This window comes from Macaca nemestrina, chromosome 6, assembly GCF_043159975.1.
Source record: "Macaca nemestrina isolate mMacNem1 chromosome 6, mMacNem.hap1, whole genome shotgun sequence".
Classification (NCBI taxonomy): Eukaryota; Metazoa; Chordata; class Mammalia; order Primates; family Cercopithecidae; genus Macaca; species Macaca nemestrina.
The window spans coordinates 82,550,005-82,562,856 of record NC_092130.1 but is presented as its reverse complement, the minus strand read 5'-3'; positions in this window follow the sequence as shown (position 1 = coordinate 82,562,856).

The following is a 12,852-nucleotide window of genomic DNA, read 5'->3' as shown; positions in this document are numbered from 1 at the left end:
ACCTTGCAAAATTAATCTTTCATGACAATATTTGAAGACTGCCACCACTGTCATCCCTTCAACAAATATTCACTGAGCTGTGACAAGCACAGTGCCTGGGGCTGTGAATAGCACAGTGGCATATAACACAGACTATGACATCAAGAAGTTCATGGTTGGTGTCACTTATTTAACAAGCATTTATTGAGCACTACCTATGTAATAGGCACCTTGCTAAATACACCCTGGGGATTAAATAGAACATATGACATAGTCCTTGTGCTCAAGATTTACCTAACCGCACCATATACTGATTTATGGAAATTCTGAAACTACGTTTGTCATTTACCTAAAAAAGACACTAGCTAATTGATAGAGAAATTTTCTGCAAGATTATCTCTCAGCCCTCAGGCAACTGCATCTTTTTTGCTACCTCACCTCTATATTCTTAACTGCTCTGCTCTGGTTTTTGTAAGTGGTGTTCCTTGTGTGGCCTGTATTTTGGAACCTCTGCTCGTGTAATGGTGTTTGCCACACAGTTGAACTTTTGAACTAATTCTTCTATGTTGTGATCACAAAGTTTTCTTAGATACCTTTTGTACCTGGTTCTCAATTTCCACTTGCTTTGACCCTTCATGTGTATATCCTGTAACTGCTGTCTGTTATCTGAAAATATCCTTTTTCAGAAAGCCTAATTCTAGTATTTTACTTTGTTGCATTTCTAGATGAGTAATATTCATTGTCTAATCTGCTTGAAAACTGACTAAAATCCCTATTTAACATTTATTTTTAATTCTGATACACTAAAATCCAAATGTTATTCAGCTTTTAACATAATGAAAGAAGAGAAACTTGCATATTAAAACAGAGATATTCATCTAATTAGTCTTACTAATAAAAGTCCTAGGTAGGTTGAAAAATAGAGAAATATTTGAAAAGAGACTTTGCTTTGACATTGTTGAATTCAAAGTCACCCAGAAAGAAAATTTGACGTAATACAATTTTTTGTCTTTTCAAATTTCCCACTGAGAAACAAAAATAAAATTCTAAGCCTCCAGATGATGGAAACAAGCCTCTCTTTGTCAAGGGGAACCTCATGGAAACCTTGGAAGCTGAGTTCATGACCATGGTGGGATGGGGGAGCAGACATGCGTTATATCCCCACTCCCTTGCTACCTGTCATTAGGCTTTCTTCCCTCAGGGCTAAACAGAAACCAGCTCTTTCAAGAGTCTTACCAGGTATAGAACAAAGACAAAACTAGATTCATTCTTCCTTCATCCCTCCCTGAGATGTCCACTTCCTCTATTTCCTTTTCTTCAAATGTTCACTTTATCTTATGCAAAACGTAGATTTAGCAAACACCAGCTAAAGTCTCACACGTATGTTTTTATTCCTTTCACTGCTGCCCTCCTCCCCTCTTTTAAAATAAAATGTACAAATACTAAACCTCTGGAGAAACTCTTTGGACAAAACAGTCACATGTGCCTGTGACTTGAGTTTTTCCCAGGTGCACCCTCAGGCTGGTTCAATAAACTTTGATGATTTAAGATTTATTATGCCTCAATTACTCATATTGGTTTCATCACCATATTTTAGGCAGCTGTTTGTTACTCACTGGAATACTCCTTCATTCCCAGAAATCCTGAAAATTCTTCCAAACATATAAGTTTAATGAGCATTTTAATTCTCATTATCTAATTCTAATACATATCTAATTCTCTACGTAGGGTATTATGAGTACATGTTTTTTCACATCACCCTTTGGCTTACCTTATTACAGCAGCAACAATGTTTTACTTATTTTAGTTGCAGTTAGAAGGGTTTCTTCTAATCACATTACATTTTCATTTGACAAATTTATGAAAAGAAGCCTTAAAAAAACTTGCCAGGAGAACGTGATAATTTATGTCAAAATTACATCGGCTGATTTTTAAACATTTTTATTTCCATGCTTTTGGGAATGCAGTTGGTTTTTGGTTATGTCGATAAGTTCTTTCGTGGTGATTTCTGAGATTTTAGTGCACCTGAGCAGTGTACACCATACCCAACATGTAGTTTTTTAATCCCTCATGCCCCCAACATTCTCCCCTGGGTCCCCAAAGTCTTTGACATTATTCTTATGCCTTTGCATCTCATAGTTGAGTTCCCACTTGTAAGTGATAACATATATTTGGTTTTCCATTCCTCAGTTACTTTGGGTAGCTCTACCCAGTAGCAGGCTTGCTGGATTAAATGGCAGTTTCTACTTTCAGTTTTTTAAGGAATCTCCATACTGTTTTCCGTAGTGGTTGTTCTAGTGTGCCATGCTCTTCTGTATTTACAGTAGGAGTTGTTAAAGCAAATTAAATATGGCCTCAGAAGGACTCCATACTTCTATATTTGAGTTCTTGTGGATGAACTGCAACCTAACATAATAGGTAGATAAAATTGAAAATTTAATTTAGAAGTATGTGCCTGTAACAGTGACTGAGTCTGGGTGAATCCCAAGAGCCATACTTCAACCAGTCATACACTGTTGAATGCTCAAACTGTGTTCAAATAAAGCAAATGCCGAGCTGTAGTCAATCCAGATGTTTTTGTACTTCACTTCCAATTTCTGTACATCACTTTACTTTTCTTTTCTATAAACTTGTTCTGAGCACAAGGGACCCCTGGAGTCTCTCTGAATCTGCTGTGATTCTGGGGTCTGCTTGATTTGTGAATTGTTTATTGCTCAATTCAACTCCCTTAAATTTAATTCAGCTGAAGTTTTGCTTTTAACAGAGTTAAAAAATCAAAATCGAGTTAACTGTTAGAGTTGTGTTTCTGATGACCTTAAAGGGCTCGGTTGAGAGTTTTAATAAAATTGTGCAGAGATATCTCGCCTACTTGGTCACTCACAGAGCCTGGATTTATCAAATTTTGTTTGTATAAGATTTGTATTTTTTAAACAAAATAACATTCCCTGGATTCAATTTTAAAGGTTAATAAAGCCAGTTGAAAAAAGAGAAACAATTAGCTAGGAAATGATTCTTTTGACATATATGGTATGCAATTAGTGCAATGGCTTTTCCACCATGTCCTCCCTCACTTTACCTTTTCCTAATTAATCAATCCGTTTTTTTAAATGTACAGATATAAGGAATTTTAATTTTGGTTAATGACAGCAAAGAAGTATATTCATCTGCTAGGACCCCCACAACAAAATACCAGAGACTTGCAGGCTTAAACAACAGAAATTTATTTTAGAATTCTAGAAGCTGGAAGTCTAAGAGCATGGTGTCAGCAGGGTTGTTTGTTTCTGAAGCCTCTCTCCTTGACTTGCAGTTTGGCCACTTCCTGGCTGTGTCCCCATATGGACTTTTCTCTATGCGTACATCTCCCTGGTGTCTCTTTGCACGTCTGATTTTCTTTTTCTTATAAAGACAGCAGTGAGTTTATATTAGAACTCACCCTATAGACCTAATTCTAACTTACTCATCTCTTTAAAGGGCCTATCTCCATATTCACATTCTGAGGTACTGCAGTTAGGGCTTCAGTATAGAAACTTGGAGAGGGCACAATTTAGCCCAGAACAAGAAGAGACTGATTACTCATTCATTTAACAATGAATTTGTCATTCTTATGCTTCAAAGTTGTGATCTGGTCTTCTGAATTGCTTTTTTACACTGAGGAGTTTGCAGAAAGCAGCATCTAGGTTCATAAAACCATGCCTTCATGGAGAAACAATACTAAAAAAGTCTTTACAAATTATCCACACCAAACAGATTTTGGTTTATACCTGTTAACACATGAATAAGGATTTCGCTTGTTCAGAAAATTATTTAGTCATGGAAAATGTATGTATGTCTCTTTATGCCTTTATGGATTTGATTAATTCAACAAATTAATGTGAAAATATTAGTGTGTATCAGTAATGGGCTACAAACTTTTGCAGGGAGCTTCCATATACATAATATTTTCCTGTAATTGATATGCCATGGAACCCAAAGTTATTACAGGTCTCTTTTTCTGCCTGAAGTGGCATTGTAAAGAGGAAGTAATCACTGATTCCTTGGTTAGAAGCTTGGGCTCTTAAGTTAGGGAATCCATTCTTCTTATCTCAATTCTGCCACTAACAATACATAATTTTGACATCTGTTCAATTTTTTTCGTCTGGATTCAAGCCCACACCTTAGCATTGTGGAATAATTACCTGAGATAATTCATAGAAAGCAGTAGGTGCAACAGTGATCACAGTAAAGCAGCGCTCTTTAAAATATTTGAATATATAAAACTTGTGCAGGAAAGGGAAGTGAAATAACTCCCTTCCCACCCTGCCTGGCCAAAAAAAAAAAAAAAAAAAAATCCAACAATAATACATGTTCGAAACTATTTGTTGATTAAACAAATGTTAGCTATTATTAGATATTCTTTGGTAGAAAAACATAATTCTCTATTTTAAATTTTGAGTAGTGGTAATATGCACCACATGTGCATTACTTATTGTATTTCAAGAACTCTGTTATAGACATATATCACCTCAATTAACATTCGATAAGTGCTCCACATTGTTTTCCCTCTCTGCACAACATCTTGGAAGAACTAGCCTGTCAGAATAAATTCATCTTTAACGTACCTGAGGTGATTCAATACATATATACACACACTAATATATGTTTATATAATATATACACAAATGTGTGTGTATATTATGTATGTACATGTATATCTACATATGTGTGTACATATTATATATGTGTATAGTTATATATGTATAAAATATATACAAATATGAACATATTTGTATATATTTACATATATACATATACTACTGAATACATACATACATATTTATGTGTGTATATACACACACATAAGTATATGTATGTGTGTGTGTGTATGTATATATATAAAAAATATCTAGGCCCATTAGCCTATTAACTGTAAATGAGTAAGCCATACTAACAAGAAGAATATATACATGCATTTCTCTATGGTTAGCTAAAGTATGCTTCCAGATGATGCATTATAAAAGAAGTTGTGAAATCTTTCTCTAGGCATGGCCAAGAGAATTGTCTCTCTTCTACTCAAACAAATGTCATTTGTTTATTTATTCATTTTTTAGTGAAGAAGCCCCTGGATATGGCAGGATAGGTTCAGAGAGGCACACTTTTTTCTTATATTATCTCACCTCAGCTACTCCTCTTCTATCTCACCTGTACCTACTCAGCTACACCACTGTCAAATTCTCTTCTTTACTTGTTTATGATGCTGCTTTCTTTTATCAAGTTATTTTTAATAATTCCAAGACAAATTTTCACATCTTTATTTTGCTTATTAAATATTTTAACTTTCAGCAAAACCTCTAGTTATCCACTCTTAAATATGCTTTAGCTGAGACCAGCTTCCTCTCTGTGTATAGGACCCTGAAGTTTTCTCTCTAAGAGCTCAGTATTATATAATGATGTTCTCTATCACTGTGCTGAAAAAAAAGGTGGGATATTTCCATCTCAGCTTTCGGTAAGCTAAGAACATTTCTGGTTAGGATAGGACTTGAAATTGATCTAAAGCAAGTAGAAGTATGGATACCAGGGTACTTTCTGAGTAGTACCAACACTAATCCTCCTTGTGAAGTCTTTAAGGGTGTTCTGTGTTAGGCCTTTCTTCTATTGCTATAAAGAAGTACTTGAGATTGGGTAATGTATAAAGAAAAGAGGTTTACTTGACTCATGTTCTGCAGGATGTACAGGAAGCCTCATACCAGCCTCTTCTCAGCTTCTAGGGAGGATTCAAGGAGCTTTTGGTCATGGTGGAAGGCAAAGAAGGAGCAGGCATTTCACATGGTGAAAGCAGGAGTAAGACAGGCGGGAGGTGCCATACACTTTTAAATGAACAGATCTCCTGAGAACTCGCTCACTATCACGAGAATAGCACCAAGCTATGAGATATCTACCACCATGACCCAAGCACCTCCCACCATGCCCTACCTTCAACATAGGGATGACAATTCAATATGAGATTTGGCAGTGACATCTATTCAAACTATTCAAATCATTCCAACCCTGACCCCCAAATCTCATATCTTTCTCACATTACAAAATAAAATCATGTCTTCCCAATCATCTCCCAAAATCTTGACTCATTTCAGCATTAACTCAAAAGTTCAAAGTGTCATCTGAGACAAGGGAAGTTCCTTCTACCTATGAATCTGTCGGTTCTGACCCCACATTTCCTCTCTGAACTGCACTAGTGGAGGTTCTCTGTGAGGGCTCTACCCCTGTAGCAGGCTCCTGACTGGACACCAAGGCTGTTTCATATATCCTCTGAAATTTGAATATCTGAAATTCTGCCCCATCTCCTTAACTCTTGCATTCTGTGCACCTGCAGGTTTCACACCCCATGGAAGCTGCCAAGTCTCAAGGTTTGTGGCCTCCAGAGCTGTGGCCCAAGCTATATCTGGAGTCCTCTGTGCTGAGGCTAGAGCTGAAGCATCCTGAATGTGGGCAGTAGTGCAGGGCAGCTGGGCCCTGGCCCCTGAAACCATTCTTTTGTCCTAGGCTTCAGAGTCTGTGATGGGAAAGCCTTCATCTTAGATCTTAAAAATGCCTTCTAGGCCTTTTTCCCATTGTCTTGGCTATTAGTATTTGACTCCTTTTTAGTTATGCAAATTCCTCTAGCAATTGATTGCTCAGTAGCCTGCCTAAATTCCTTCCCCAGAGTTGGGCTTTTCTTTTATACCACATACCCAGCCTGCAACCTTTTCTAATTTTTATACTCAGCTTCTTATTTAAATATAGCTTCCAACTTTAAGTCATTTTCTTGCTCCTGCATCTGAGTATAGGCTGTTAGAAGCAGCCAGGCTACAGCCTGAATGCTTTGTTTCTCAGAAGTTTCTTAAAAGAGATACCTGAAATCATCACTACTTTTTTCTTTTTGAGCTGGGTCTTACTCTGTTGCCCAAGCTGCAGTGCAGTGGCATGATCTCAGCTCACTGCAACTTCTGCCTTCCAGTGATCCTCCCACATCAGCCTCCCAGGTAGCTGGGACCACAGGTGCATGCCACCATGCCTGGTTAATTTTTGTATTTTTGGTAGAGATGGGATTCATGAAGTTGCCCTGGCTGATCTCAAACTCCTGCCCTCAAGTGATCCACCCACCTTGGCTTCCCAAAGTGCTGGGATTACAGGCATGAGCCACTGTGCCCAGCCACCTAAGTCATCACTTTGAAGTTCAACCTTCCACAAATCCCTAGGGCATAAAAAGAACACAACCAAGCTCTTTGCTAAGACATAATGTGCACTACTTTTGCTCCAGTTCTCAATATGTTTCTTGTTTCCATCTGAGACCTTGGCAGCCTGAACTTTACTGCCCGTATCATTATTAGCATTTTGGTCACAATCATTTAACCAGTCTCTAAGAAGTCCCAAACTTTCCCTTATCTTCATGTCTTCTTCTGAGCCCTGCAAAGTTCTCCAACCTCTTCCCATTACAAAGTTCCAAAAGTCTTCCAAATTTTCAGGTATCTTTATAGTAATACCCATTCCTCACTACCAATTTTCTGTGTTAGGCCATTCTAGCATCACTACAAATACTCGAGATTGGGTAATTTATAAAGAAAAGAGGTTTAATTGGATCATGGTTCTGAAGGCTGTATAGGAAGCATGGTGCCTGCATCTGCTTGGCTTCTAGGGAGGGCTCAAGGAGATTTTACTCATGGTGGAAGACAAAATAGGAGCAGGCAATTCACATGGTGAAAGCAGGAACAAAGGGAGGGTGTATTAATCTGTTCTCATGTTTCTAATAAAGACGTGTCTGAGACTGGGTAATTTATAAAGAAAAGAGGTTTAATGGACTCTGAGTTTCACTTTTAAACAGCCAGGTCTCCTGAGAACTCACTCACTATCATGAAGAACATGAAGGATTCACCCCTATGACTCAAACACTTCCTACCAGGTCCCACCTTCAACACTGCGGACTACAATTCTACATGAGATTTGGTGGGGACATATATTCAAACTATATCACTTCATATTTAATTATTTCAGGGCTCATATTCTGCAGGTTATATATAGTCTCTGGAGGTTAATGATAGTAAAATACATTCTGGCCTAATTTTACTACTTAATATTATTTTAGCCATATCATACAAGATAATAAATATAGTAAAATATATGAGGAATTTTTGTAAAATATATGAACAATTTTCAATTGTTCCAAAATTTGTGACCATCTTTAGGTCTAAGAAAAATAAAATTTTCTAAAATTTGAATTATAAAACATGCCTCTGAATGCCATAGAAGAATAGCAAATGTATATATTATAAAAACTCCAAATGAAGAATAAATAATGCAATTGTAGATATTCCTCCTGGTGATAACAGTTAGCAGCTCATGATGACTTGACATGAAAATCTTCCTACTGGAATGTGAGTCAGATCTTGGGAATAGTGATTTCAGAAGTCTAGGCCTGTTCAACAAAGACAATTTTGCCCAAAGAGAGATTTGGCCCTTTCTCTCGACTCCTGGGAGATAACTTCTAAGCCCTTGGTGTGTCCTACTTAATAAAAGTGTCTGTTTACCTGGGAGCATCGGGACATGCCAGATAGTCTATGCTAACAATGTAATTTATGATAGGGGACCTTGAATCATATGCTATCAATTTGACCTTGGGGAAGCTGGAGACTAAGATCAGAAATGCAGGTGGTCAACTACATTTGGATAACTGAGTCCCACCATAAAGTCTAAACACCAAGGCTCCAGTAAGCATCGCTGGCTGGCAATACTCTGTGTTTATTGTCACACATCATTTCTAGAGAAGTAAATGCTCTCTACTCAACTCCGCTAGGAGAAGACAATGGGAAACTCCATGTCAGAAACTCCTGCACCCTCCTCTGTATGCCTGTATGCCTCCTCTTTGGCTAATACATTGAATTTGTATTCCTTTATTGTAGTAAACCATTTCTGTAAGGAAAACTGCTTTGAGTGAGTTCTGTGAGTTCTTGTAGTGAATTATCAGACCCAAGATGGTTGGGCAGACTTCTGAATCTTCAGCAGGTGCTAGCAGTGAGGGCAGGTGAGGGCAGTCTTGGGCATGCCCAGACTTCTAGTTGATATCAGAAGTAACTAGTTTGGGGGACCTCCAAGCTTGTAGTTGGTATCAAAAGTGATGGAGGTCTTGAGGACTCCTGAACTCTGTAGAACCCCAGCAAAGTAAATACAAATATTATAACAAGTTTCAATGTGTAAACATTTCTTAGGTGGGTGGTACAGTATAATTGAAAAACCATAGACTGTGAACCCAAAGTGGGGCTCAAATTCTGGATCAGTCATATAGTAGCTGTAAATAGAATATTGTCATTACATGGCACTGGCTTTTGAATTTTGAAGGTCAAAGATCAAATTCATACTCCACCACTACTCTTTTACACAAGTTATTTTATCTCTTTTCATTATCTCGTTTGTAAAATGTATGTTCATTACCTTAAAAGAATATTTTGAGAATTATACAAGCCAAGAATTGAAAAATTCCTTATATATAAGGAGCACGATGAAATGATAAATTTAGTGACTATACTATTCAAGCACTTGTATATCACTTTGCTATTTCTAAGTAGAACAGTGCACAAGAAGATATCTTGAATCGCTCAAGAGGCCCCAGGGCTCAGATGTGCTTTCAGAGTTAGTAGGGGACCTATCTGTTCATGCCACTAATATTTAGTGAGTCCACTCCACCAGCTATTGTTTTAGGTTCTACTGTAAAAAAGAGATAAATATATGTGCCTTCTAATGGGAAAAGAGAGAAAAACCTCAGATAGAAAGATAAATAGATACATATAAAGAATATATGGCATATTAATGATAAATGCTAATAACACAGATAAAGCAGGTAGGGGTGATAGGGAGTGTGGAGGTAAGGTAAAAAATGCTAACTAGAGTGACCAAGGAAGGCTACACTGGAAAAGTGACACTGCATTAAACACTGAAAGGGGGAGAAGGAAAATTTTCTACAATTTTCTTTTAGAAAACAAAGAAAATTAAAAGAATCTTGGATGAGAATGAGGCTGGTATGTATAAACAATAGCTATAATGTAATGAGTTTGCATACTTCACAGTTACAACTCCCCATTGGGAAAGTTAATTTCAAGAAAATATCACTAAAGCTTCTTTGAAGTATAAGAAAAAAATGCTTTTGGAGAACTCGAAGCCTTGCATGCCAACTATTCACTTATTAAATCAATTTCACGTGCAGATTAATTTTCTAAAGCATAAAGATGTTTATATATAATTATATATGCCCAAGGTATTTGAAAAGAGTTTTCTAATGACAAGTAAGATTCTAGGCTTTTCTATTGAAAAAAGTAATCATGCTATCTTTTACTAGGACATACTGAATTGAAAATATTTTCAGGCTTTTATCCTGTGTTGGAAATTCACACAATTAATATGTTTATCGTCTTTGTTTTACAAACACCTTTCCCTATCTCTGCCTCAGTACGTTATTTTTCTTTTATATTTCTCTGCTGCTTCATTCCAAATTTATTTTTGGGAAGAAATAATGTGCTATTTAATTTTTCATCACAAAAGAAAAATGTATTTCCAATTTTTTAAAGTTAAAAAATGTGTATGGAATAGTCCCTTCTAGTAGGTGATGATTATCTGTATGTCCAGAAGCCAATTATATAATTTTTTTCAAAATCACATATTGGTTTTGAATTGAAACAAGAACACATTTATGAAAAATGGCTTTTTCAAAAGAGAATTGACAATGCACAGTGTACAGGTGCATAGGAGTAAATTGGACCCTATGTATATTATTTAAAGTCTTCAATCAGCTGTCCCAGAGTTGGTAAGGAATTGCTATTCACTTGAGTATATTATGCTCTCAGGACCTCCTTTTGCATTAACACGCCAATGAGTCAGTTGCATCAAATTCATCCAAGGTGCATGAGAAATTCTAATCCCCATGACATTTAGGTAATTTAGTGTGTTAAAAGAAGAACTCAAGCCTTTATAAGAAAGATGATTACTTTGTATTGTGTTGGTAAGAGATCATAGATTGTTCTTCTATGCCAAATTAATTTTTTTATATTGTTGCTTTCTTGAAGAAAAATTCCAAGCATATTTTTGTAGTAAATGAGGAGCAAGCCATTTAAGCCTCCCATGCTTGCAACTCAAATAGCAATCTGGATTGCTATAATGGAGAGAGACTCAATATAATTTAAAAGCAGAGAGGGTGTTATGGAGAAAGGGTCAGGCCTTTTGAATTGCAGAAAATAACAAGTATGCTTATGGGAAAATTGTTCATTGCAAATCCTTCCTTAAAATAATTTTAAAGTAAGAATTGTACATTTTTATTTTCACTTTTAAACTGGCCAGATTTACTTCCTTTATGTGTTCGATTTCACTACATGAAGAGATTTAAATTTAATAATTAACTCTCATCACTTTCTAGCTTTTAACCAAAACTAATAATATATATTTTGTTTCCACAAGGGAGAGAAAATATGTTGTTCTAAACTAAAGATACATCATTTAACTGATTCCCCATATTTTTCTTTCTTTTCTTACTTTGCCAGAAGTTACATGAGACATGTTATTATTTGTTCTGATTGCAAAAAGCATGTTTTGTTATAACCTAATAGTTTTACTCAGCATTATTGCAATAAGACTTATACAATACTTTGTCCATTTTATCCTTTTCATTAAAGTAGGTACATACACTGTGTAGCTTATTTCTTTAAACATTTAGGGGATGCAGAATACTTGCTTTCTAATAAAACAAAATTATATAGTTTCATAGTGACATAAAATAGAATTTGAAGAATTCTAAAGTGATAGAATATTTTTAAATTTTATACTTATGTTACCCAAAGAGTGTAAATACCATAGTTTTAACTCAAGGGTGGCTTGATTTGTTTTGACACCAATACCTCAGGTCTACTTATTTTCATTTAAATACCGAAGATAGATTTTAGTTAAATAACTATGATATTAAACAAAATAAACAGGTAAATTTTTTCTAGTTGTGGTTGGAATTGGGACTCAAATGTCTTGAAATTTGACATTATTGGCCAGGTGCGGTGGCTCACACCTGTAATCCTAACACTTTGGGAGGCCGAGTTGGGTGGATTGCCTGAGCTCAGGAGTTTGAGACTAGCCTGTGCAACACGGTGAAACCCTGTCTCTACTAAAATACAAAAAAAAAAAAAAATAGCCGGGTATGGTGGCATGCGCCTGTACTGTAGTCCCAGCTACTCGGAAAGCTGAGGCAGCAGAATTGCTTGAATGCAGGAGGTGGAGGTTGCAGTGAGCTGAGATGGTGCTACTGCACTCCAGCCTGGCAACAGAGTGAGACTCCATTTCAAAAAACAAACGAACAAACAAAATGAATTTGACCTTACCAAGTTTATTATATTGTTGCTCAATACTTTACTAGAAATAGATTATCATCAGGTTGTTTTGAAGAAAGAACACTGTTTGCAAAAACAATATGAGATTGTATTTGAGAAATGAGTGGAAACCAAAGATCCTAATTATTATTGTGACACATGATAAAACTGTTTCTCTGTGAACGTTGGAGACCATCTGTACAAACATTCCATTTTCCAGATACTCAGCAAAAAAATAAAATTAGGAATTCTCAATTTATTGGGAAAAAATTTGATCATGGCCATGGATTTACTTTTCACATATATGGCTCAATGTGGCTTCATCCTCACTTTAAAGCATCATCTGCTACAATGCTTTCTTTCTCAATATTCTTCTCTCTATTCTGCACCCACATGCTCCTCCTTTGTTCCAGTGCATACCAAAACTTTATATATGCCATTTATTTGGCTTGGGGTAGTCTCCCCCACTTTTCTTTCCCAAACAAAATTCCCTTTCGGTCACTTTCTCTGAGATCACTTAACA